The sequence below is a fragment of the Microcaecilia unicolor genome, unplaced genomic scaffold, assembly GCF_901765095.1.
Source record: "Microcaecilia unicolor unplaced genomic scaffold, aMicUni1.1, whole genome shotgun sequence".
NCBI lineage: Eukaryota > Metazoa > Chordata > Amphibia > Gymnophiona > Siphonopidae > Microcaecilia > Microcaecilia unicolor.
This window is the reverse complement of record NW_021963274.1, coordinates 52915-77992: the sequence shown is the minus strand read 5'-3', so window position 1 is coordinate 77992 and position 25078 is coordinate 52915. Positions and strand designations below refer to the sequence as shown.

General features: G+C 48.7%; 1 long non-coding RNA gene across 1 annotated transcript in view; it reads left to right on the top strand.

Annotated features, from left to right (window-relative positions):
* Positions 1 to 14002, top strand: part of LOC115459132 — a 52904-nt gene extending 38902 nt beyond the window's left edge. The window contains exon 3 of the long non-coding RNA XR_003940208.1: positions 13936 to 14002. This is a non-coding gene — a long non-coding RNA (uncharacterized LOC115459132). The remainder of the gene's footprint in view (positions 1 to 13935) is intronic.
* Positions 14003 to 25078: the final 11076 nt, after the last annotated feature.

Here is a 25078-nt window from a genome sequence, read left to right as displayed (position 1 = left end):
AAATCTAGAAACACTACATCAACTGGCTCACCTTTGTTTATTCAAACCTTCAAAGAAATTAAGCAAATTGGTGAGGCAAGACTTTCCTTGGCTGAATTCATGCTGACTTTTTCCCATTAAACCATGTTTATCTATGTGTTTCATAATTTTATAACCATTTCCACTATTTTGCCCAGCACTGACATTAGGCTTACTGGTCTGTAATTTCCCAGATCACCCCTGGACCCCCTAAGACAAGATCTGTGCTTATTTAAGATAACCAGTGAGTTTGGTGGTACAAAAAGAGACAAAGTGACTTCCCCTACCTTGTTGATAAAATGATTTCTTCCTTTCCACAAGAGATATAGCAAGTATTCTATTCTTCCTGCGCATGCTATATTATTGACAAAGACTACAGCTAAGCTATCATACAACATATAGATACATAAGCCATTGGATATCTATATCTTAGGGAATCATTGGGATTCATGTTCTTGGCATACTGCCCTAGGTGCCAGCTCTATGGGTGCAGTGGGAATAGATTTGCATATAGACAGATTAGGCACTACATCAATTCTTTGAATTGAGCTCTCCTGAATTGTCATATGGGAATGAAGATGACCCTTTTTTAATGAAATTTCAACACATGATACAGCTATTGCAGGTGTTCACAGAGCTCTCTGTACTTTGAAGCCTAGGAAGGATTTGAGTGGGAATTGAATGAGGGCTGGGGAATTGGGAATCTCCTATATAATAAAAAGCACCTCCAACGTTCTGAAGCTGACTCCGTGGCACTTAAACCTTGAGCCATTCGTGCACTACATCTGATAAATTGACGTCAGTACTTTCTGGTACGTCACCAGCGAAACTGACCAACCACAAGAAAGCAACACGACCCAAACAGCGTGCCCGAACGTCAACGACACACAACCGCCGTGAAGAACAGTGCCAGTAAAGCCCAGAAACCAACCTCACTGACACACTCGAAAACAGCCCCCCCCCTCCCCGGTGCTCTGTCACTCGCCCCTCCCGAGATGCCACTGGACCACGTCCCCTGGCAACAGCCCTCCCCCTCATCTGACTTCGGACCCCCGCCCTCTCCTCTCCGACTTCGGACCTCCCCCTCCTCCCCGACAGACTCCCTCCCGAATCAGCGTTCAATTACTCCATATTCTCCGCCCTCCTGTCACGACACACTTCCGGACGTAGAGGACCCCACCCTCTCGGGTCGTCGTCCCTCCGTAACACCCTACCTCCCTTACACTTGCAGGCACCATCCCTCCATCGTCGGTGTTAGGGTGAATGGCATCAGCAGTCCAAAGCGTCCAGCCTCGGCACTTCTCTCTCTCACACAGCTCAGGTCCCGCCCATGCAAAAACAGGACATGAGAGAGAAAAGGGCCAAGTCTACACATTTTGGACCGCTGCTGCCAGCCGCTGTAACACCGATGATGAAGATGAATCTCCCCCCCAACAACAAAAGCACGCAGACCCACCTCCAAACCTCCTGCAAAACCCTGTCATTTAAAAAACACTTCCTCCAACTTTGCCAGCACAACACAAAAAAAAAAAGAAGAGCCAGGAACAACACGGACACAAGCAACTCCACCCCTCAAAAAACACAGACCCCCCCCCCCCCCCCCCCCATCATTGACAGACACAAACACACACAATACCACAGAAACACATGCATTCCCCCGCAAACACCCTGACCGCCCCACCCTCTCTCACACACAAGACACACTCTCTCACACACACAAACTAACTGTGTGACACACATAATCTTTCACTCTCACACACAGACACACAACCACCGCCCCCCTCCACCCCAAAACCCCACTAAAAAAAAGACATACACTGATGCGCAACATGCACACTCACTCTCTCTATATCACCCCTTCAACAATAAGCACACTCAAAGCCAAACATCACTTCAATACACAACTGTGAGACACACACACAATATCACAAAAACACACTCACCCCAACCTCTGAATCTACCCCACCCTCACTTATACACAAACTGTCTCTGTGACACAGACACACACAATGTAGCTCCGTGACACATATGATCCTTTCACACGCCACCCTCCCCCCCAAAACCACAGAAGATGCACAAGGATAGATACACACTCAATCTCTCTCTCTCATCCCTGCAACAATAACCACCCTCAAAGCCACACACCACTTCATCCCACTTTGCCAGCACAGGACATCCCCCACCACCACCAACATTAAAAAAAAAAAAAAAAAAACAGACTACAACACCACACTAATACAAGCCACCAACAACACGGCCGCCCCCTGCCACACCCTCTCAGATCAGCTTCCAAAACCCACCCTCCCCTACCAGCCATTGTGAGACATAGGAGTGGCCTAGTGGTTAGGGTGGTGGACTTTGGTCCTGGGGAACTGAGGAACTGAGTTCGATTCCCACTTCAGGCACAGGCAGCTCCTTGTGACTCTGGGCAAGTCACTTAACCCTCCATTGCCCCATGTAAGCCGCATTGAGCTTGCCAGGAGTGGGAAAGCGCGGGGTACAAATGTAATAAAAAAAAAAAAAGAAAACCACAAAAACACAGATACTAGCAACCAACCTGCCAGTCCACCCCACCCTATCGGGTCGTCATCCCTCCGTAACACCCTACCCTACCTCCCTTACACTTGCAGGCACCATCCCTCCATCGTCGGTGTTACGGCGAATGGCAGCAGAAGTCCATAGCGTCCAGGCTCGACACTTCTCTCTCTCACACAGCTCAGGTCCCGCGCGTGCGAAAACAGGACATGAGAGAGAAAAGGGCCAAGTCTACACGCTTTGGACTGCTGCTGCCAGCCGCCATAATGATGAAGATGAATCTCTCCCTCCCCCTCAACAAAAAAAAACATGCAGACCCACCTCCAAACCCCCTGCAAAACCCTCTCAGTTCAAAAACACTTCCTCCAACTTTGCCAGCACAACACACACACACACAAAAAAAGAGCCAGCAACAACACAGACACAACCCACTCCACCCCTCAAAAAACGCTGACCCCCCTCCAACCACCCTGACATTTCACCAACCCACAGACCCCTCCCCCCTGTCATTGACAAACACACACAATACCACAGAAACACACGCATTCCCCCGCAAACACCCTGACCGCCCCACCCTCTCTCACACACAGTGTGACACACAAACACACACACAGTGTGACACACATGATCTTTCACTCTCACATACAGACACACAACCACCGCCCCCCTCCACCCCAAAACCCCACTAAAAAAACCCCACAAACATACACTGATGCGCAACATGCACACTCAAGTCACTCTCCTCTCTCTGTATCACCCCTTCAACAATAAGCACACTCAAAGCCAAACATCACTTCAATACACAACTGTGAGACACACACACAATATCACAAAAACACAGACACTCACCCACAACCTCCGAATCCACCCCACCCTCAGTCACTTATACACAAACTGTCTCTGTGACCCAGACACACACAATGTAGCTCCATGACACACATGATCTTTCACACGCCACCCTCCCCCCCCAAACCTCAGAAAATGCACAAGGATAGATGCACACTCAATCTCTCTCTCTCTCACTCTATATCATCCCTGCAACAATAACCACCCTCAAAGCCACACACCACTTCATCCCACTTTGCCAGCACAGGACATCCCCCAACCCCCCCCCCCCCCCCCCCAAAACCAACATTTAAAAAAAAACAAACAAAAAAACAAAACAGACTACAACACCACACTAATACAAGCCACCAACAACACGGCCAACCCCCCCCCCCCCAAAAAAAAAAAACCCCAACCAACGCTGACCCCCCTCCAAGCCGCTGCCACACCCTCTCAGATCAGCTTCCAAAACCCACCCTCCCCTACCAGCCATTGTGAGACACAGACACAATACCACAAAAACACAGATGTTAGCAACCAACCTGCCATTCCAACCCACCCTCTTACTTTCACACACACACACACACACACACACACACACACACACACACACACACACACACTCTCTCTCTCTCTGTGTCACACACACAGTGAAGCAGAGTTACAGATTGCAAAACACACCCCCTCCCCAACATATGCCCCCCCAGGCCCACCAAAATAACAAGACACCTGCAACTGTTAGACAAAAACAGTAAAATACAACAGCCAACCCCTCCAAGTTCACCAGACGTCCCCCCACCCAACATTGTTACATGATACTCGCCCCCGCACTCCAACTTTGCCCCACCCTCTTTCACTTCCTCACACACACACACACAATCTATCTTTCAAACACATCTTTGTCTCTCACACTCGCACACAAAACCACCGCCCCCCACCAAACCCTCCTCCCCCCCAAAAAATAAAAAACACACTGATGCACAACATGGCGAGATGGACACTCACTCTCTCCTTCACCACACACTCAGTTCACCACCCCTGCCCCCTATTCCCCTCCTCCCCCATGACATTGAGACACAAACACAAAATCACACAAACACAGAAACTCACACCCAACCTCCCAGTCAACCCTCTCTCACTTTCACACACATACAAACTATCACTGTGACACACAGCCACACTCTGTGTCACACAGACAGTGATGCCGCCTCACCACTACACACGCCCTCTAACCAAACAACATCTCTCTCTCACCATTCATCACTCTCACACACACAAAATCACTTCATGTAACTGCCAAACTTAATGTCTCCTAACAGAGTCAAAAAAAGGCAATACATGACAATTATAACCCTGCCCATTTCATTTCTAGCAAAACACTGGACACACAGGAAACAGCAACTGTGCCACCAAACGTACAAGGTACGAGGAAACACACCTCTGAACTAAAAGGACTGACACTTTGAACCACAGTACGGAGATAACACGCCCTCACAATCTCTAATCCAAGGTATGCAGCTTGGTGAACAACAGTGGAGGGAACAAAAGGGAAGAGACACACACACACACACACACACACACACACACACACACTCTCTCACAAACTACCTGTGAGAGACACATGATCTTTCACTCACACAGACACACCACCGTCCCCCTCCACCCCAAAACCCCACTAAAAAAGAAACAAAACAACCAACACTACAAAAAAACAAAAATTAAAAAATATTGCACATAATACAAAAATGTCAATTATTCATTACCAACACCACACAATTATCCTAAAAATCCCTTTCAAAACATTCATTGCAGAAAACAAATACCTTGTTAATTGCTCTCAGAAACGTGCCTTTTTTTACTAGTTACTGAATAATATTAAAGGTTTGCCTGTGCTTATCAATAGCACTGAACTCTGAGAGTGTTACTTTAGAACGCTATATAGAGCGTATTTTACGCAAGCATAGTTATTCAAATCAGGTGTTATTAGGTCCCCAACGTGTGTTAAGTGCCATAATGCAGAGAATACCTTTAATCATTCCTTTTGGGAATGTAGAGACACTCAACGTTTGGATTTCAGTGGTAAGGTATACGGCTAGTATTCTGGGTTGTAGGATAGTGGGTACCCCAGAATAGCTGCTGTTGGATAAGGTGAGGGCTTTTTGTGGAAGAGATAAAGGGGGCACATTTTTATTTTGTAAAATGAGTCTTGTAGCACAGAAATGCATTCTTTTTTCTTGGACTTGTTTGATCCCTTTATGATTATCTGGGATGCCTATTTGCAACATATGACAGCACAAGGGAAGTGTCTTATTTTGAATACCTTTTAACTTTGAATGGGACCTTTACTACTTTTCTGGTACTCTGGTTTAGATGGGTTAATGGGATGGTGTGAAGAAACTGTGTTTTAAGCCTGTAAAATATATTGGATATTTTCCTGTCTTAAATATGAAGTGTATTTCTCCTGCTTGGCCATAGATGGTGCTTGCTTGCTTGCTTTATTTATTTATTATATTTGTATTCCGCACTTTCATTTATTTGGCACACAGGTAATAGGAAGTGCCTGTAGTAATGTAACCAATTTTTATTTGAAACTTGACTGTTCTGGGTTCTGATTGGCCTGGCTGTTGCTTCAGTTTCAGCCTGGGAGGAGAGAGAGAGAGATCTCTTTTGCTAAAGCTCTGTGAACAGATATATGCCCTGATCTCCCCAAGTACTTTCTAGGAAGTATGCGAGTGTTCAGTTAGTGTTATGATTGATTCTTATTTCAGTTATCTGTTATTGTTCGCCAATTGCACTATTTTGTTCCACTGTTCAATATTTTTTTAAGAAAATAAACATAATTGTTTGCCTTATTTGTCTGGACTGATAAAGAATCCTGGTGGTTTGTGTGTTGGGTCTGTGAGTGCTTTCTGGGAACTGTGGGACCACTGGGAGTGTAGCCCCAGTAACCTAGAAATCACTGGGGATAATTGGAGAGCAGGAGACTCGGCTAGAGGCGGTTGTGACCCAGTTGATGGGAGGAGGGTGCTAGTGTAGAGCACAAGCGGCAGGTGCAGACTGACCTGAGCTGTGCTGGGGATAGACCCTCTAAGTGGCCACGGTGTAACCCCAGACGGGTGGCTTGGGGTTTTGTGACAGATGAGGTGGTTTGGGAGGGTAGGGTTCAGAGGTTGGGAGATGAATTTTTTTTTCTCTTTTATTCAAGGGTTGTAAGAACTAGGGCCCTCTGGCATATGCTGATGTTGTTTTGGCATTTGACAAACCTGGATTAGATTATGGGAGTCTTACCTTTAAAATTCCACTGCACCCCTCTTATCAACATGCTATGATGCCTTTCTCCGAGGACAAGCAGGCTGCTTGTTCTCACTGATGGGTGACGTCCACGGCAGCCCCTCCAATCGGAATCTTCACTAGCAAAAGCCTTTGCTAGCCCTCGCGCGCCGATGCGCACCGCGCATGCGCGGCCGTCTTCCCGCCCGAAACTGGCTCGTGCCGGCCAGTCTTCTTTTGTCCGCGCTCGGTACGGTCGTGTTTCGCCGTTCGCGCCCCTTAAGTTGACCTCGCGCATCTCTTTTGACTTTTCGCTACAAAAAAAAAAAAGGATTTCGGAAGAGGACCTTATCGGTCTTTTCCCCTTTCCTCTATTTTCAGTTTTTGCCCCGGTAAGTTTCTTTTCGTCTTCGGGGTAGGCCCTTTAGAGGCCTCGGGCCGTTTTTTTTTCTCCCCCTCTTTTTGGTGCCTTACGCAATCACGAGTTTTGATCTCGCCGGCGTGATTTTTCCGCCCATGTCATCGAAGTCTCCCACCGGCTTCAAGAAGTGCACCCAGTGCGCCAGGGTAATCTCGCTCACTGACAGGCACGCATCGTGTCTTCAGTGTCTGGGGGCTGGGCACCGCCCGCAGGCCTGTAGTCTGTGCGCCCTTTTACAAAAGCGGACTCAGGTAGCGAGATTGGCCCAGTGGAACGTTTTGTTCTCGGGCTCTTCGTTGGCATCGGCACCGGGAGTATCGAGTGCATCGACGTCGACAGCGTCCAGACCTCCGTCCTCGGCCGCGACTGCATCGAGTGCATCGACCCTCTGCATCGGGGCTGAGACATTGGAAGGCTGCGTTGGTGTCAGTGGTACCGGGACCTCCACTTCTGCTGATGTCGTCGGATGGTGGTGCTTCGACTGGAGTGCAGGTGAGGGCTGTCCATTCCCCTGCTGGTGGCGGTGAGCCTTCGGGTGGGTCTCCCCCTACCCTGAGGGCTCCTGCGGTACAGCCCCCCCCGAGACCGACCTTCTTCGGCCTCGGCCCCGAGGAAGCGACGGCTGGATTCTACGTCCTCCTCGTCGGTGCCGGGAAGCTCCGGTGACATGCTTCGTTCCAAAAAGTCGAAGAAGCATCGACACCGGTCCCCTTCCCGTATCGGCACCGAGAGCTCTGGGTCGCCGAGGGAGTCGGCACCCAGTAGGCATCGGCACCGAGAGGACCGCTTACCCACTGTTCAAGAGGTGTTGATGCGCTCCACTATGGACAGCCCGGAACAGCCTCCACGCCCGGAACAGACTCTGACATCGACGCCTGCATCGGCTTCCACGTCTTTCTCCACAGCCGCTCTGCACGAGAGTCTCCGGGCCGTCCTCCCAGAGATCCTGGGAGAGCTGTTGCACCCTTCCCCTCCGGTACCGGGGGTGCTTGCGCCACCGGTACCGTCGAGTGAGGCGCCGGCTGGCCCCTTGCCCGGGGTGAGATCTCCGACATTGGTGCTGCTTGCGGTACCGACTGCGGTCGCCTCCCAGGAAGGCTCCCCGTCGGCGGAGGGAGCTTCGCCGGTGCGGGCGAGGGAGTCTACCTCTCGACGCTCCCACCGTGGCCGTGGTTCCACAGAGTCGAGCCGGGCACGGCTTCAGAGACAGGTCCGTGAACTTGTGTCTACCGATGGTGAGGCCTCGTGGGAGGAGGAGGAGGACATCAGATATTTCTCTGACGAGGAGTCTGATGGCCTGCCTTCTGATCCCACTCCCTCCCCCTGAAAGGCAGCTTTCTCCTCCCGAGAGTCTGTCTTTTGCGGCCTTTGTCCGGGAGATGTCTACGGCCATCCCCTTCCCGGTGGTTGTGGAGGACGAGCCCAGGGCTGAAATGTTTGAGCTCCTGGACTATCCTTCTCCACCTAAGGAAGCGTCCACAGTACCCATGCATCATGTCCTCAAAAAGACATTGCTGGCGAACTGGACCAAGCCGTTAAGTAATCCCCACATTCCCAAGAAGATCGAGTCCCAGTACCGGATCCATGGGGACCCAGAGCTGATGCGCACTCAGTTGCCTCACGACTCTGGAGTTGTGGATCTGGCCCTAAAGAAGGCTAAGAGTTCTAGGGAGCATGCTTCGGTGCCCCCGGGCAAGGACTCTAGAACCTTAGACTCCTTTGGGAGGAAGGCCTACCATTCTTCTATGCTCGTGGCCAAAATCCAGTCCTACCAGCTCTACACGAGCATACATATGCGGAATAATGTGCAGCAGCTGGCGGGCTTGGTGGATAAGCTCCCTCCTGAGCAAGTCAAGCCATTTCAGGAGGTGGTCAGGCAGCTGAAGGCGTGCAGAAAATTCCTGTCCAGAGGGGTGTACGACACCTTTGATGTTGCGTCCAGGGCCGCTGCTCAAGGTGTGGTGATGCGCAGGCTCTCATGGCTGCGTGCCTCCGACCTGGAGAATAGGATCCAGCAGCGGATTGCGGACTCGCCTTGCCGTGCGGATAATATTTTTGGAGAGAAGGTCGAACAGGTGGTAGAGCAGTTCCACCAGCGGGATACCGCTTTCAACAAGTTCTCCCGCCGGCAGCCTTCAGCTTCTACCTCTACAGGTAGACGATTTTTGGGGGGAAGGAAGACTGTTCCCTACTCTTCTGGTAAGCGTAGGTACAATCCTCCTTCTCGACAGCCTGCGGCCCAGGCTAAGCCCCAGCGTGCTCGCTCTCGTCAGCAGCGTGCGCCTCAGCAAGGCCCCTTGGCTCCCCAGCAAAAGCAAGGGACAAGCTTTTGACTGGCTCCAGCAGAGCATAGCCGGCATCCAAGTGTCAGTGCCGGGCGACCTACCGGTCGGAAGGAGGTTGAAAGTTTTTCAACAAAGGTGGCCTCTCATAACCTCCGATCAGTGGGTTCTCCAAATAGTCCGGCAAGGATACACACTCAATTTGGCCTCAAAGCCTCCAAATTGTCCACCGGGAGCTCAGTCTTACAGCTTCCAACACAAGCAGGTACTTGCAGAGGAACTCTCCGCCCTTCTCAGCGCCAATGCAGTCGAGCCCGTGCCATCCGGGCAGGAAGGGTTGGGATTCTATTCCAGGTACTTCCTTGTGGAAAAGAAAACAGGGGGGATGCGTCCCATCCTAGACCTAAGGGCCCTGAACAAATATCTGGTCAAAGAAAAGTTCAGGATGCTTTCCCTGGGCACCCTTCTTCCCATGATTCAGGAAAACGATTGGCTATGCTCTCTGGACTTGAAGGACGCCTACACTCACATCCCGATACTGCCAGCTCACAGACAGTATCTGCGATTTCAGCTGGGCACACGTCACTTCCAGTACTGTGTGCTACCCTTTGGGCTCGCCTCTGCGCCCAGAGTGTTCACGAAGTGCTTGGCTGTAGTAGCAGCGGCACTTTGCAGACTGGGGGTACACGTGTTCCCATATCTCGACGATTGGCTGGTGAAGAACACAACCGAGGCAGGAGCTCTACAGTCCATGCAGATGACTATTCTCCTCCTGGAGCTACTGGGGTTTGTGATAAATTATCCCAAGTCCCACCTTCTCCCAGTGCAGAAACTCGAATTCATAGGAGCTCTGCTGGATTCTCGGACGGCTCGTGCCTATCTCCCAGAGGCGAAAGCCAACAACTTGTCCCTCGTCTCGCAGGTGCGAGCGTCCCAGCAGGTCACAGCTCGGCAGATGTTGAGATTGTTGGGCCATATGGCCTCCACAGTTCATGTGACTCCCATGGCCCGCCTTCACATGAGATCTGCTCAATGGACCCTAGCTTCCCAGTGGTTTCAGGCTGCTGGGGATCTAGAAGACGTGATCCACCTGTCCACGAGTTTTCTCAAATCCCTGTATTGGTGGACGATTTGGTCCATTTTGACTCTGGGACGTCCTTTCCAAATTCCTCAGCCACAAAAAGTGCTGACGACGGATGCGTCTCTCCTGGGGTGGGGAGCTCATGTCGACGGGCTTCACACCCAGGGAAGCTGGTCCCTCCAGGAACGCGATCTGCAGATCAATCTTCTGGAGTTACGAGCGGTCTGGAACGCTCTGAAGGCTTTCAGAGATCGGCTGTCCCACCAAATTATCCAAATTCAGACAGACAACCAGGTTGCCATGTATTTCATCAACAAGCAAGGGGGCACCGGATCTCGCCCCCTGTGTCAGGAGGCCGTCAGCATGTGGCTCTGGGCTCGCCGTCACGGCATGGTGCTCCAAGCCACATATCTGGCAGGCATAAACAGTCTGGCCGACAGGTTGAGCAGGATTATGCAACCTCACGAGTGGTCGCTCAATTCCCGTGTAGTGCGTCAGATCTTCCAGGTGTGGGGCACCCCCTTGGTAGATCTTTTCGCATCTCGAGCCAACCACAAAGTCCCTCAGTTCTGTTCCAGGCTTCAGGCCCACGGCAGACTGGCATCGGATGCCTTCCTCCTGGACTGGGGGGAGGGTCTGCTGTATGCTTATCCTCCCATACCTCTGGTGGGGAAGACTTTGTTGAAACTCAAGCAAGACCGAGGCACCATGATTCTGATTGCTCCTTTTTGGCCGCGTCAGATCTGGTTCCCTCTTCTTCTGGAGTTGTCCTCCGAAGAACCGTGGAGATTGGAGTGTTTTCCGACCCTCATCACACAGGACGAAGGGGCGCTTCTGCATCCCAACCTCCGGTCTCTGGCTCTCACGGCCTGGATGTTGAGAGCGTAGACTTTTCCTTTTTGGGTCTGTCAGAGGGTGTCTCCCGCATCTTGCTTGCTTCCAAGAAAGATTCCACTAAGAGGAGTTACTTCTTTCTATGGAGGAGGCTTGCCGTCTGGTGTGACAGCAAGGCCCTAGATCCTCGCTCTTGTCCTACACAGACCCTGCTTGAATACCTTCTGCACTTGTCTGAGTCTGGTCTCAAGACCAACTCTGTAAGAGTTCACCTTAGTGCAATCAGTGCATACCATTACCGTGTGGAAGGTAAGCCGATCTCAGGACAGCCTTTAGTTGTTCGCTTCATGAGAGGTTTGCTTTTGTCAAAGCCCCCTGTCAAACCTCCTACAGTGTCATGGGATCTCAATGTCGTTCTCACCCAGCTGATGAAACCTCCTTTTGAGCCTCTGAATTTCTGCCATCTGAAGTACTTGACCTGGAAGGTCATTTTCTTGGTGGCAGTTACTTCAGCTCGTAGAGTCAGTGAGCTTCAGGCCCTGGTAGCCCAGGCCCCTTACACAAAATTTCATCACAACAGAGTAGTCCTCCGCACTCACCCTAAGTTCTTGCCAAAGGTTGTGTCGGAGTTCCATCTGAACCAGTCAATTGTCTTGCCAACATTTTTTCCCCGTCCTCATTCCTGCCCTGCTGAACGTCAGCTGCACACATTGGACTGCAAGAGAGCATTGGCCTTCTATCTGGAGCGGACACAGCCCAACAGACAGTCCGCCCAATTGTTTGTTTCTTTTGATCCCAACAGGAGGGGAGTGGCTGTGGGGAAACGCACCATATCTAATTGGCTAGCAGATTGCATTTCCTTCACTTACGCCCAGGCTGGGCTGGCTCTTGAGGGTCATGTCACGGCTCATAATGTTAGAGCCATGGCAGCGTCGGTAGCCCACTTGAAGTCAGCCACTATTGAAGAGATTTGCAAAGCTGCGACGTGGTCATCTGTCCACACATTCACATCTCATTACTGCCTGCAGCAGGATACCCGACGCGACAGTCGGTTCGGGCAGTCAGTGCTTCAGAATCTGTTCGGGGTTTAGAATCCAACTCCACCCCCCTAGGCCCATGTTTATTCTGTTCCAGGCTGCACTCTCAGTTAGTTGGATAAATTGTTAGGTCAATCTCAGTTATGTCCTCGCCGTTGCGAGGCCCAATTGACCATGGTTGTTGTTTTGAGTGAGCCTGGGGGCTAGGGATACCCCATCAGTGAGAACAAGCAGCCTGCTTGTCCTCGGAGAAAGCGAATGCTACATACCTGTAGAAGGTATTCTCCGAGGACAGCAGGCTGATTGTTCTCACAAACCCGCCCGCCTCCCCTTTTGGAGTTGTTTCTTCCCTTCTCTTTGTCTTGCTACATATGAGACTGGCCGGCACGAGCCGGTTTCGGGTGGGAAGATGGCCGCACATGCGCGGTGCGCATTGGCGCGCAAGGGCTAGCAAAGGCTTTTGCTAGTGAAGATTCCGATTGGAGGGGCTGCCGTGGACGTCACCCATCAGTGAGAACAATCAGCCTGCTGTCCTCGGAGAATACCCTCTACAGGTATGTAGCATTCGCTTTATCCAGACTTGTCTTATATTGCATGTTTGACATTTTTTGTACTGTGGTGTTATTTTTCCAATAAATTGTTTTTAAGTTAGAACCCTCCATATAGGTGATCCATTATATCTCTCTTCCTTTATTACTCCCTACAGACCTATGCATGCCCTCCATTCCCTCTAAAATATCGTTTTTGTTCCCCTGGTCTTCTGTTCTTGTCTAGAATCTACCCGACAGTCCACTTTTTTCATTGTTCCATTCTTAAGAGCCTTTGATTGATGCAGGTGGGTGGATTTGGTTATCAGCCAGTCCAGTCTCACAATCTGATCTCTTCCTCTCTGACTATTCTTCCTTTTTATCTCCTTCTTCTATTCTTTACCTATTTTATCAGCTGAATTGTAATTCATTTCATGTGTTCCTTTATATTTTTAATTTGATTATGAACTACTTTGATTCTAGGCTGGTATATTACCCTAGTAATCCGCTGGGGAAGAACCATTCCAAATCTCTTTATACTCCTACACTGTATTTGTTCACACCACTTTGAAATTATGTAAGCCACTTTGAGCCTACCAGAAGGTGGGAAAATGTGGGATACAAATGTAATAAATAAATATATCAAGCCAGTAATAAACATAGAATAGCAATGCCTCTTACCCATGACTTTTAAGTTTTTGTCCCACCTGTTTATGTGGTTGACTTGTAAATGCTGAGCATTCTTTCAAATATTACTGTGGAGGTTTTCTATTTAATAGACATTCAAAATGACTATTTAATATGCATTGTCCAAAACCTTATTGCACTTCAGGAATAGGCCCTCTGAGAGAGCTGTTGGTTATCACTTACTTGGATGTCTGACTTTATCTTACTAGGAGATTACCTCTTTTAAAGATAGCAAATCAGTTTTGGAATAAAATGAAGGCAAACTTCATATTGACATTCCATAGTACAGTATTTTCTAACCTGGCTTACTTGTGTTAAAATGTGTATATTATCAAATGTTTAAAAAATTGGGAGGAGGGGTTAAGCTTCTGTTTGTGTTCACTTGCAGTGGGGGTTAACGCTCAATTTCTCTCCACAGAGGCATGTCCCTGCACACGCTGGCTACCCTGAAAATGAGGCGGCTGATAAACTGGCTAGACAAGGAATTAAAAAATGAAGGAGGCAGTAGTATTTTGCTTCAAAACATCTGTATTTAACAGTGAAGCATTGCAGTTATGACTTTTTCAGAAGCAGAGATTGTAAACAGAGAAGCATTCATTAGCGTTACATTACCCTGCTGTGTTTCTGTAGTTTGGTATACTTAAATGTGTTCAGTCATATGGTTTTCATTTTGTACTTTTAACTATTTGACAAGTTGTGATAGTACTAGGGTTAAGTGTTTTAGTGATAGAAATTTTATAAAACATATAAACTTTTTGTGTTGCCTTCGCAGATTTTTTCATGTGCACTACCTTTTTGTAATTCTGTTATAGAATTACAAAAACTGTGGCGTAGGAGTTTGTTGGAAATATTCATTAAAACATTTTGTACACTTCTGAAATAATATTTTCTAATTAAAAATAACATAAGGGTGTGTGTGTATTTTTTATGGTTATGCTTTAATAGCTGTACAGTGGCAAGCTAGGAGTAAAATAGGGACAGCAATTACAAGTGTGAGAGGATGAGTGTTAGTTTTAAGAGCAGCAAAGATGAAGTCAGCAGATGGAAACTGGAGCCACTTGAGGCATGATAAAGTAACTAAACCACTGTGCATATAGAGAGACTAGAAGAAATACACATAGCTTTTGAGATATGGTAATGTAGGTACTTCTAGAGCCAGGTAATCATTCAGATAGAAATTACTGTACACAGGTTTGGCTAAGGATATGAAAATGCCTAAAGTGGCCATCTGGATCGTGGCTAGGCTGTCCACAATGAAAGACTAATGCCAAACATTAACTGATCCCTGAACCATAAGAGGAAAATCCCTTCTTTCTCACTGGTGTGGTACATAGCTTTGAAGTCAAGATGGGGAGATGAATTGGCTCCTCTACAAGGTCTAGCAGACCCCCCCCCCCCCCCGGAGAGCCACTTGCGTGTCTGGTTCTAGTCTGGGGTCCCTGTTCTGCAAAGCCACTGGTTACTCAGTCTGTAGGAAGCCTGCAGTCAGCTTCTGAGTTTGGCCTGGGTCTGCACTTAGCACAAAGAAATACAGTTCAGAGGTGTTTGGACAGTTCAGTCTCCCTTTCTGCTAGAGAAATATGCATACACCATCAAATCTTCTCATCTCCTTTGTTTCTTTCTTTCCTTCTGAAGTCCAGCATTGGCAGTGCCCTCCGGGTCTAAGTGATAATCAAGGACCAATCACGAACTGTGTACCTCTGTCCAGTATGTTACATGCAGTCACAATAATGAAGAGCCTGGTGGGCTTCCAGCAAGAACATCTGAATAGTAGTAGTCTGGCAGTGCCAAATTCCCCTCCACGTTTCACAGATGTTACTGGAGACACTGTCTCTGTGAAGCGCTCCCCTACACAGCTTCCCAGGAGATAAAATGGATGGAGAATGAGAAACAACATGACCTTGACTGAAGTCACTAGTATACTACTGCCAGGAAGAAATGCAGAATCCATGTTGTTTTTCTTGCAGAAAAGATAGTTAAGGTTGGAACCAGGCGTCAGGCTTATCAAGGGTGAGATCCAAGTGAAACACCTCTACAGTAGTATGTAGTGACAGGTGCTAAATGACTGAAAGCAGCTGATAACTGAAGCTTCAAATTAAATGTTTTAACTCCCGTAAGAGCAGAGTTTGAGAACTAATCTGCAGTGACTGGTAATTACTGTTCTCCGAGGACAAGCAGGCTGCTTGTTCTCACTGATGGGTGACGTCCAACGGCAGCCCAGGACTGGAAAATCTTCCCTAGCAACAAAAGTTTGCTAGCCTCGCGCTCCCGTGCGCACCGCGCATGCGCGGCCGTCTTCCCGCCCGAATGTGAGCATGCGCGTCAGTCTTCTTTTTTCCACGGTTTGGGAATGCTGCTTTGCCGCTTCTCTGCCCAGGATTCCTCTTGCGGTTTTTGTTTTTCTTCGCGTCGTTTTCCGCGATTTTCTTTTTTGAGTCTTTGACTTTTCTTTCATTTTTTCTTTGTTTAAAAAAACAAAAAGAAAAACCCTTAGTTTTCTTAGTTTTTCCCCTTAAGTTTAATTTCTTTTTTGCTTGCAGCCATTTTAGGCCGCCCGTGCAGGTCTTTCTCTTTTTTGGTGTCTCTTTTTTCAGGCACCATCGCATTCGACTTCACCGGCGCGATTTTTCCGTCCATGTCCTCGAAGCCTACCAGCGGCTTCAAAAGGTGCACGCGGTGCAGCCGGACCATCTCCCTTACTGACAGACATGCTTCGTGTCTTCGGTGCCTAGGTGAGAGTCATCGACCTGACGCCTGTCTTCAGTGTCTCCAGTTGAAGAAGCGGACTCAGGCGGTGCGTTTGGCTCAGTGGAACGTCTTGTGCGGAGGCCGGTCAGGTCCTTCAGCGTCGATGGAAGCAGCGGTACCGAGGTCATCGCAGGTATCGATGTCGGCATCGGAGTGTGCATCATTCTCTGGAGCGCAAGTAATGGCTGTCCAGAGACCCCATGCTGGTAGCAGTGAGCCATTGAGTAGGTCTCCACCTGCCTCGAGGACTCCTGCTGCGCAGGCCCACCGGGACCGACCTTCGGACCAGGCCCCGAGGAGCAGTTTGGATTCAACGTTGTCCTCTTCAGCACCGGGAGGTACCGAGCTTCGAGCTAAGGCCACGAAGCATCGGCATTGGTCACCGTCCTGCCACGGTGCCGAAAGAATCTGCACCTGAGAAGCGCCGATGCGGGAGGGACCGCTCGCCCTCTATTCAGGAGGTGTCGGTGCACTCATCTCCGGACAGCCCGGTACTGCCTCCGCGCTCCAGATTCTTACATCTTCTCCTGTACCAGCGCCTTTGCCTTTTTCTACAGCCACTCTCAACGAGAGCCTCCGAGCCGTTCTCCCAGAGATTCTGGGGGAGCTGTTGCGCCCATCTCCGGTACCTTCGGTGCTTGCGCCGCCGGTACCATCTTTTTCGACATCGTCGGTGCATGCGCCGCCGGTGCTGTCGAGGGAGGAGGCGGCGGCTGGCTCATCGCCTGTGGTGCGGTCTCCGACTCCAGTACCGCTTGCGGTGCTGGGGACGAGTGCCACCCAGGCTGATACCCTGCCGTCATCGAAGGAGGGAGCTTCATCGCCTCCAGCACAGGAGTCTTCCTCTCGACGACACCACGATGGACATCAGAGATGGGCTAGGCTTCGGACTGAAGTTCATGAACTCATGTCCGACTCCGCAGAGGAGGGCTCGTGGGAAGCAGAGGCGGGTACCAGGTACTTCTCGAATGAGGAGTCTTATGGTCTTCCCTCTGACCCTACTCCCTCGCCCCAGAGGACGCTTTCTCCCCCAGAGAGTCTTTCCTTTTCATCTTTTGTCCGGGCAATGTCTACGGCCATTCCCTTCCCTGTGGAGACTGTGGATGAGCTCAGGGCTGAGATGTTCGAGGTCCTGGACTATCCATCCCCTCCTAAGGAATCGTCCACTGTTCCTCTGTATAATGTCCTGAAGCAGACGTTGACGAACTGGACGCATCCATTATCTAATCCCTATGTTCCCAAGAAGATTGAGACCCAGTATAGAATCCACGGGGAGCCGGAGTTGAGGAAGACTCAGTTGCCTCATGACTCTGGAGTTGTGGATTTGGTCCTTAGAAGGCCAAGAGTTCTAGGGATAACACTTCGACGCCCTGGGGCGTGAATCTAGAACTATGGATTCTTTTGGAGGAAGGCCTATCATTCTGCTGTGCTCGTGTCCAAGATTCAGTCTTACCAGCTCTACACGAGCATTCACTTGCGGAATAATGTGAGGCAGTTGGCGGGTTTGGTTGATCAGCTCCCACAGGAGCAGGCCAAGCCATTTCAGGAGGTGGTCAGGTAGCTGAAGGTGTGTCGTAAATTTCTGTCCAGGGGTGCTTACGATACTTTTGATGTTGCATCCAGGGCTGCCGCTCAAGGTATAGTGATGCGCAGACTCTCATGGCTGCATGCCACTGACCTAGATGGTAGAGTCCAAAAGTGTATTACGGATGCTCCTTGCTGGGGGGATAATATTTTTGGTGAGAAAGTCGAACGGGTGGTAGTTCAGCTCCACCAGCGGGATACCGCTTAAGACAAGCTCTCCCACCGGGCGCCTTCAGCATCTACCTCAACTGGTAGACGTTTTTTCGGGGGAAGGAGGACTGCTCCCTACGCTTATAATAAGCGCAGGTACAATCCACCTTCCCAGCAGCCTGCTCAGGCTAAGCCCCAGCGCGCTCGTTCACGTCAACAGCATGCGCCACCTCAGGCCCCTGCGGCTCCCCAGCAAAAGCAAGGGACAGGCTTTTGACTTGCTCCAGCAGAGCATAGCTGAGATAAAAGTATCTGTGCCGGACGATCTTCCAGTCTGAGGGAGGTTAGTTTTTTCACCGAAGGTGGCCTCTTGTAACCTCCACTCGGTGGGTTCTTCAAATATTCCAGCTGGGATACTCCCTCAATTTGATATCAAAACCTCCAAATTGCCTACCGGGAGCTCAATCTTTCAGCTTCCAGCACAAGCAGGTACGTGGAGAGGAACTCTCCGCCCTTCTGAGCGCCAATGCGGTCGAGCCAGTGCCGGCTGGGATTCTATTCCAGGTACTTCCTTGTGGAAAAGAAAACGGGGGATGCGTCCCATCCTCGACCTATGGGCCCTGAACAAATATCTAGTCCGAGAAACGTTCAGGATGCTTTGCCTGGGTACCCTTCTTCCCATGATTCAGGAAAATGATTGGCTATACTCTCCAGACTTAAAGGACGCCTACACTTACATCCTGGTATTGCCAGCTCACAGGCAGTATCTGCGATTCCGCCTGGGAACACAGCACTTTCAGTATTGTGTGCTACCCTTTGGTCTCGCCTCTGTGCCCAGAGTGTTCACGAAATGCCTGGCTGTAGTAGCGGCGTCTCTTCGCAGACTAGAAATGCATGTGTTCCCTTATCTCGACGATTGGTTGGTGAAGAAAACTTCAGAGGCAGGAACTCTACAGTCAATGCAGATGTCTATTCAACTCCTGGAGCTGCTAGGGTTCACCTTCTTCCAGCTCAAAGACTAGAATTCATAGGAGCTCTGCTGGACTCCCAGATGGCTCGTGCCTACCTTCCCGAGCCGAGAGCCAACAATCTTTTGGCTCTCGTCTCTTGGGTACGGGCATCTCAGCAGATCACAGCTCGGCAGATGTTGAGATTGCTCGGCCACATGGCCTCCACAGTTCATGTGACTCCCATGGCCTGTCTTCACATGAGATCAGCTCAATGAACCCTAGCTTCCCAGTGGTTTCAGGCCACGGGGGATCTAAAGGATGTCATCCTACTGTCCAAAGAATTTCTCAAATCCCTGCAGTGGTGGACAATTTGATCCAATTTAATCCTGGGACGGCCCTTCCAAGTTCCTCAGCCACACAAAGTGCTGACGACGGATGCATCTCTCCTGGGTTGGGGAGCTCATGTCGATGGGCTTCACACCCAAGGGAGTTGGTTCCTCCAGGAAACCGGTTTTCAGATCAATCTCCTGGAGTTACGAGTGGTCTGGAACGCTCTAAAGGCTTTCAAGGATCGGTTATGCAATCAAGTTATTCAAATTCAGACAGACAATCAGCTTGCCATGTATTATATCAACAAGCAGGGGGGCACCGATTCTCGCCCCCTGTGTCAGGAGGCCGTCAGAATGTGGTTTTGGGCTCGCTGGAACGGCATGTTTCTTCAAGCCACGTATCTGGCGGGCGTAAACAACAGTCTGGCCGACAGGTTGAGCAGGATCATGCAACCTCACGAGTGGTCTCTCAACTCGAGAGTAGTGCACAAGATCTTTCAAGCGTGGGGCACCCCCTTGACAGCTCTTTTTGCCACTCAGATCAATCACAAGGTCCCTCAGTTCTGTTCCAGGCTTCAGGCCCACAGCAGACAAGTGTTGGATGCCTTTCTCCTTCAATGGGGGGCGGGCCTCCTGTACACGTATCCTCCCATACCTTTGGTGGGGAAGACTTTGCTGAAACTCAAGCAAGACTGCGGAACCATGATTCTGATTGATCCTGTCTGTCCCTGTCTGATTTGGTTCCCTCTTCTTCTGGAGTTGTCCTCCGAAGAACTATGGAGATTGGAGTGTTTTCCATCACTCAGAACGAGGGGGCGCTTCTGCATCCCAACCTCCAGTCCCTGGCCCTCATGGCTTGGATGTTGAGAGCGTAGACTTTGCCTCCTTGGGTCTCTCAGAGGGTGTCTCCCGAGTCTTGCTTGCTTCCAGAAAAGATTCCACTAAAAAGAGTTACTTCTTTCTATGGAGGAGGTTTACCGTCTGGTGTGACAGCAAGGCCCTAGATCCTCGCTTTTGTCCTACACAGACCCTGCTTGAATACCTTCTACACTTATCCGATTCTGGTCTTAATACCAACTCCACGGCCCTTTAAAAACGGAACACAGTTCTTTAATGAATGAGCCTTGACAAAAAGACCCGACACGGGCCATGTTTCGGTGACTTGCACCTGTGTCAGGGGTCACAGTGATGAGGTGGAAAACTTGGAGAATAACTTGAATATATTCCTCTACAATATATTATTCCTTACCCCACGTCTCATATAGTAAAAGCAATATGAGATGTGGGGTATCCTTAATACCAACTCCGTAAGGGTTCAGCTTAGTGCTATCAGTGCTTATCATTACCGTGTAGAGGGTAAGCTGATTCTGGACAGGCTTTAGTTGTTTGCCTCATGAGCGGTTTGCTTTTGTCAAAGCCCCCTGTCAAACCTCCACCAGTGTCATTGGATCTCAACGTCATTCTCACCCAGCTGATGAAACCTCCTTTCGAGCCTCTGCATTCCTGCCATCTGAAGTACTTGACCTGGAAGGCCATTTTCTTGGTGGCAGTTACTTCAGCTCGCAGCGTCAGTGAGCTTCAAGCCTTAGTAGCTCATGCTCCTTATACCAAATTTCATCATAACAGAGTAGTCCTTCGCACTCACCCTATGTTCTTGCTAAAGGTGGTGTCGGAGTTCCATCTGAACCAGTCAATTGCCTTGCCAACATTCTTTCCCCGTCCACATACCCGCCCTGCTGAGTGTCAACTGCACACATTGGACTGCAAAAGAGCTTTGGCCTTCCATCTGGAGCGGATGAGCCCCCACAGACAGTTCGCCCAATTGTTTGTTTCTTTTGATCCCAACAAGAGGGGTGTGGCTGTAGGGAAACGCACCATATCTAATTGGCTAGCAGATTGCATTTCCTTCACTTATGCCCAAGCTGGGCTGACTCTTGAGGGTCATGTCACGGCTCACAATGTTAGAGCTATGGCTGCGTCAGTGGCCCACTTGAAGTCAGCCACTATTGAAGAGATTTGCAAGGCTGCGACATGGTCTTCTGTCCACACATTCACATCTCATTACTGCCTTCAGCAGGATACCCAACGCGACAGTCGGTTTGGGCAGTCGGTGTTACAGAACCTGTTTGGAGTTTAGAATCCAACTCCTCCCCACTAGGCCCATTTTTATTCTGTTCGTTAACATGTTAGGTCAATCTCAGTTATGTCCTCACTGTTGCGAGGCCCAATTGACTATGTTTGTTTTGAGTGAGCCTGGGGGCTAGGGATACCCCATCAGTGAGAACAAGCAGCCTGCTTGTCCTCGGAGAAAGCGAAAGCTACATACCTGTACAGGGTGTTCTCCGAGGACAGCAGGCTGATCTCACAATCCCACCCACCTACCCTTCGGAGTTGTGTCTTCCCTTACCTTAGCTATGTACTGGACTGAGGAGCACGCTTGCGTTCGGGGAGGAAGACGGCCACGCATGCGCGGTGTGCACGGGAGCGCGAGGCTAACAAACCTTTGTTGCTAGGGAAGATTTTCCGGTCCTGGTCTGCTGTTGGACGTCACCCATCCGTGAGAACAATCAGCCTGCTGTCCTCGGAGAACACCCTCTACAGGTATGTAGCTTTCGCTGTACTTGATTGTATCTGAAACAGCTCTAGAGAAGGTTACTTGATTTTGAGGCCCAGTAGTTCCTTTGTTCTTCTCTGGATGGATAAGTTTCGTCCACTTTACATTAGTTTTTCAAGTTTAAACTTTATTACAATCTTATACCATTCAATTGAAGGACCACCTGGGCAGTTTACAAATCTAAAAACAAAAAGGAATGGAATTCCAATTAATGAAAGAAAAGAAAGACATTGAAAAAGATAAATAATACACACACAAATACTTCCAGTGCAGTGTAGCTTGGCCTCTGTCCAGAGGCAGGAATGGATGTGATTCACCAAGAACCACAGAGAGCTAATGTCTAGGTCCTAAACACATCTTGAAATAGTTTTTTAATTTTTTCTTAGTGTGGTGGGGATTGCTCCTGGCAGACAAGGCATTCCAATGGGAAAGTCCTATAATGCTGAATATCTTGGAGCGGATCGTGTTATGTCAAAGAAGGTGAAATGTGGGGTCCACCTGCCGACTTTGGAACAATGATCTTTGTGATCTATCTAGAAATTGTGGGAGAAATAAGCTAGATATAGTGGAGAACCTGAATGATGCATTTTATAATCCAAAGATGCAACTTTAAGGGCCAGTCTATGAGCAGTAAGCCAATGTGTGGTGTATAACATCAAGCTTTTTACATTTGGTCATAAGTTTTATCTCAGGATAGTCTGTAATTGCTTAATGTCCTGAAACCATAATAAAGAGCATTACAGAATAAAAAAATAAAAAAAAGCAAGCAAACTTTTATTAGCTAGTCTCCATACCCTTTTCCCCATAGTTTTAAAACATGAAGTTTCTGCCACAGCATTAACAGTCTCTAGAAGGCACAGAAGGGCCCAGTTCAGTCCTCATTCCCACCCACCCACCCCTAGCTCAACTCTTCTTTTATAGTCAATTCTAATTAAGATGAGGGGGATTATCATTTTGAGTTTTAATTACATTTAATCAGTTTCTAAGAAGCAAACCCTAAGTAAATTACAAATTCAGTCATAAGAATCATTAATCTGATATCCCTAGTACCTTAAGAAGTTTTAATTAAACAACTGTATAAAAGTAAGATGCAGACAATAGTCCAGAAGTGAGAGGGGTGATATCCAGTCTTTTGCACTGTCACGTATATGATTATCTCCCAGTTGGTGAGATGTCATATGTGTGTGCTCGATGCAAAGAGCTCCTAGCTCTCAGAGAATGAGTCCGTTTTCTTGAGGCTAGAGTAGCAGATTTGAAGGAGCTGAGGGAAACAGAGAGCTACATAGAGGAGGCCTACAGGGACGTTGTAGAGAAGTCCCATCTCCAATCTGGCAGCCCCTGTGCTGCTTGGAGGAGGGAGGCCTTCTAAAAGGAGAGCATCACCCTGGTGCAGCTGGAATTAATCCTGTAGACAGGACCAGCACACCAGGAAATGCAATATCCTCTCGTACCGAGGATGTGTCTCCAGGAGCTACTGCCCAGGTGGGAAGGGTTAAGACGGCTGTTGTAGTTGGTGTTTCGATTATTAGACACGTAGATAGCAGGGTGACTGGTGGACATGAGGATCGCCTGGTGGCGGACCTCACATGTCACTAGATAGGATTTTAGATAGTGCTGGGGAGCAGTAGTCTATCTTGGTACATGTGGGTACCAATGACATGAAAATGTGGGAGAGGGGTTCTGGAAGCCAAATTTAGGCTCTGAGGTAGAAAGTTCCAATCCAGAACCTCTAGGGTAGCATTTTCTGAACTACCCGTGCCACGTGCAGGGCCCAAGAGACAGGCAGAGCTCCGTAGTCCAAATGCATGGATGAGACAGGGAGGAGGGTTTTAGATTTGTTAGGAACTGGACAACATTCTGGGGAAGGGGGAGACTATTCCAAAAGGATGGACTCCACCTTAACCAGGGTGGGACCAGGCTGCTGGCATCGGCATTTAAAAAGGCGATAGAGCAGCTTTTAAACTAGAAACTGGGGGAAGGCCAACAGTTGCTCAAAAGCGCATTGTTTGGAATAAGGTGTCTTTCAAAGATGTCACCAAAACAGGGAAGATAGGGTAACCCGATAGGTTGTAAAAGAGACCATGGTAGATCAGATGCCCTTAAATAAAAATCAGACAAAAGATTGCAAATCAATACTGTCAAGTACTAAGCATGATGTAAATAGGAACAACAAACATAGTTTGAAATGTCTATATACGAATGCCAGAAGCCTAAGAAGGGAGAGTTAGAATATATTGCACTAAATGAAAAATTAGATATAATAGGCATCTCAGAGACCTGGTGGAAGGAGGATTACCAGTGGGACTCTGTCATACTGGGGAACAAATTATATCGTAGTGATAGGGTTGATCAAATTGGTGGAGGGGTAGCATTGTATGTTAAGGAGGGCCTTGAATCAAATAGATTGAAAATTCTGCAGGAAACAAAACATCTTGGAATTCCTATGGATTGAAATTCCATGTGTAAAGAGGAAAAGCATAGTGATAGGAGTGTACTACCGTCTGCCTGGCCAGGACAGACAGATGTAGAAATGTTATCGGAAATTAGGGAGGCTAACAAACTGGGCAACACAATAATAATGGGTGATTTCAATTACCCCGATATTGACTAGGTAAATGTAACAACAGGGTATGCTAGGGAGGTAAAATTCCTTGATGAAATCAAGGACTGCTTTGTGGAGCAGCTGGTAGAGGAGCCAACAAAATAAGGAAAAATTCTAGACTTAGTCCTTAGTGGAGCGTATGATCTGGGGGGGGGGGGGGGGGGGGGGGGGGGGGGGTTAATGGTGATGGGGCTGCTTGATGTGATCATAATTTGATCAGATTTGATATTAGCTTTGGAGTAAGTATATACAGGATATCCAATACGTTATAACGCATTTAACTTTCAAAAAGGAGACTATGATAAAATTAGAAGAACGGTGAAAATAATACTTAGAGGAGCAGCTGTGAGGGTCAAAAATTTACATCAGGCATGAATGCTGTTCAAAAATACCATCCTGGAAGCACAGGTCAAATATATTCCATGTATTAAAAAGGGAAGGAAGGAAGACCAAACAGCTGGCATGGTTAAAAAGTGAGGTGAAGGAAACTATTAGAGCTAAAAGAAAATCCTTCAGAAAATGGAAGAAGAAATCGACTGAAAAATAATAAGAAACAGCGTAAGGAATGTCAAGTCAAATGCAAA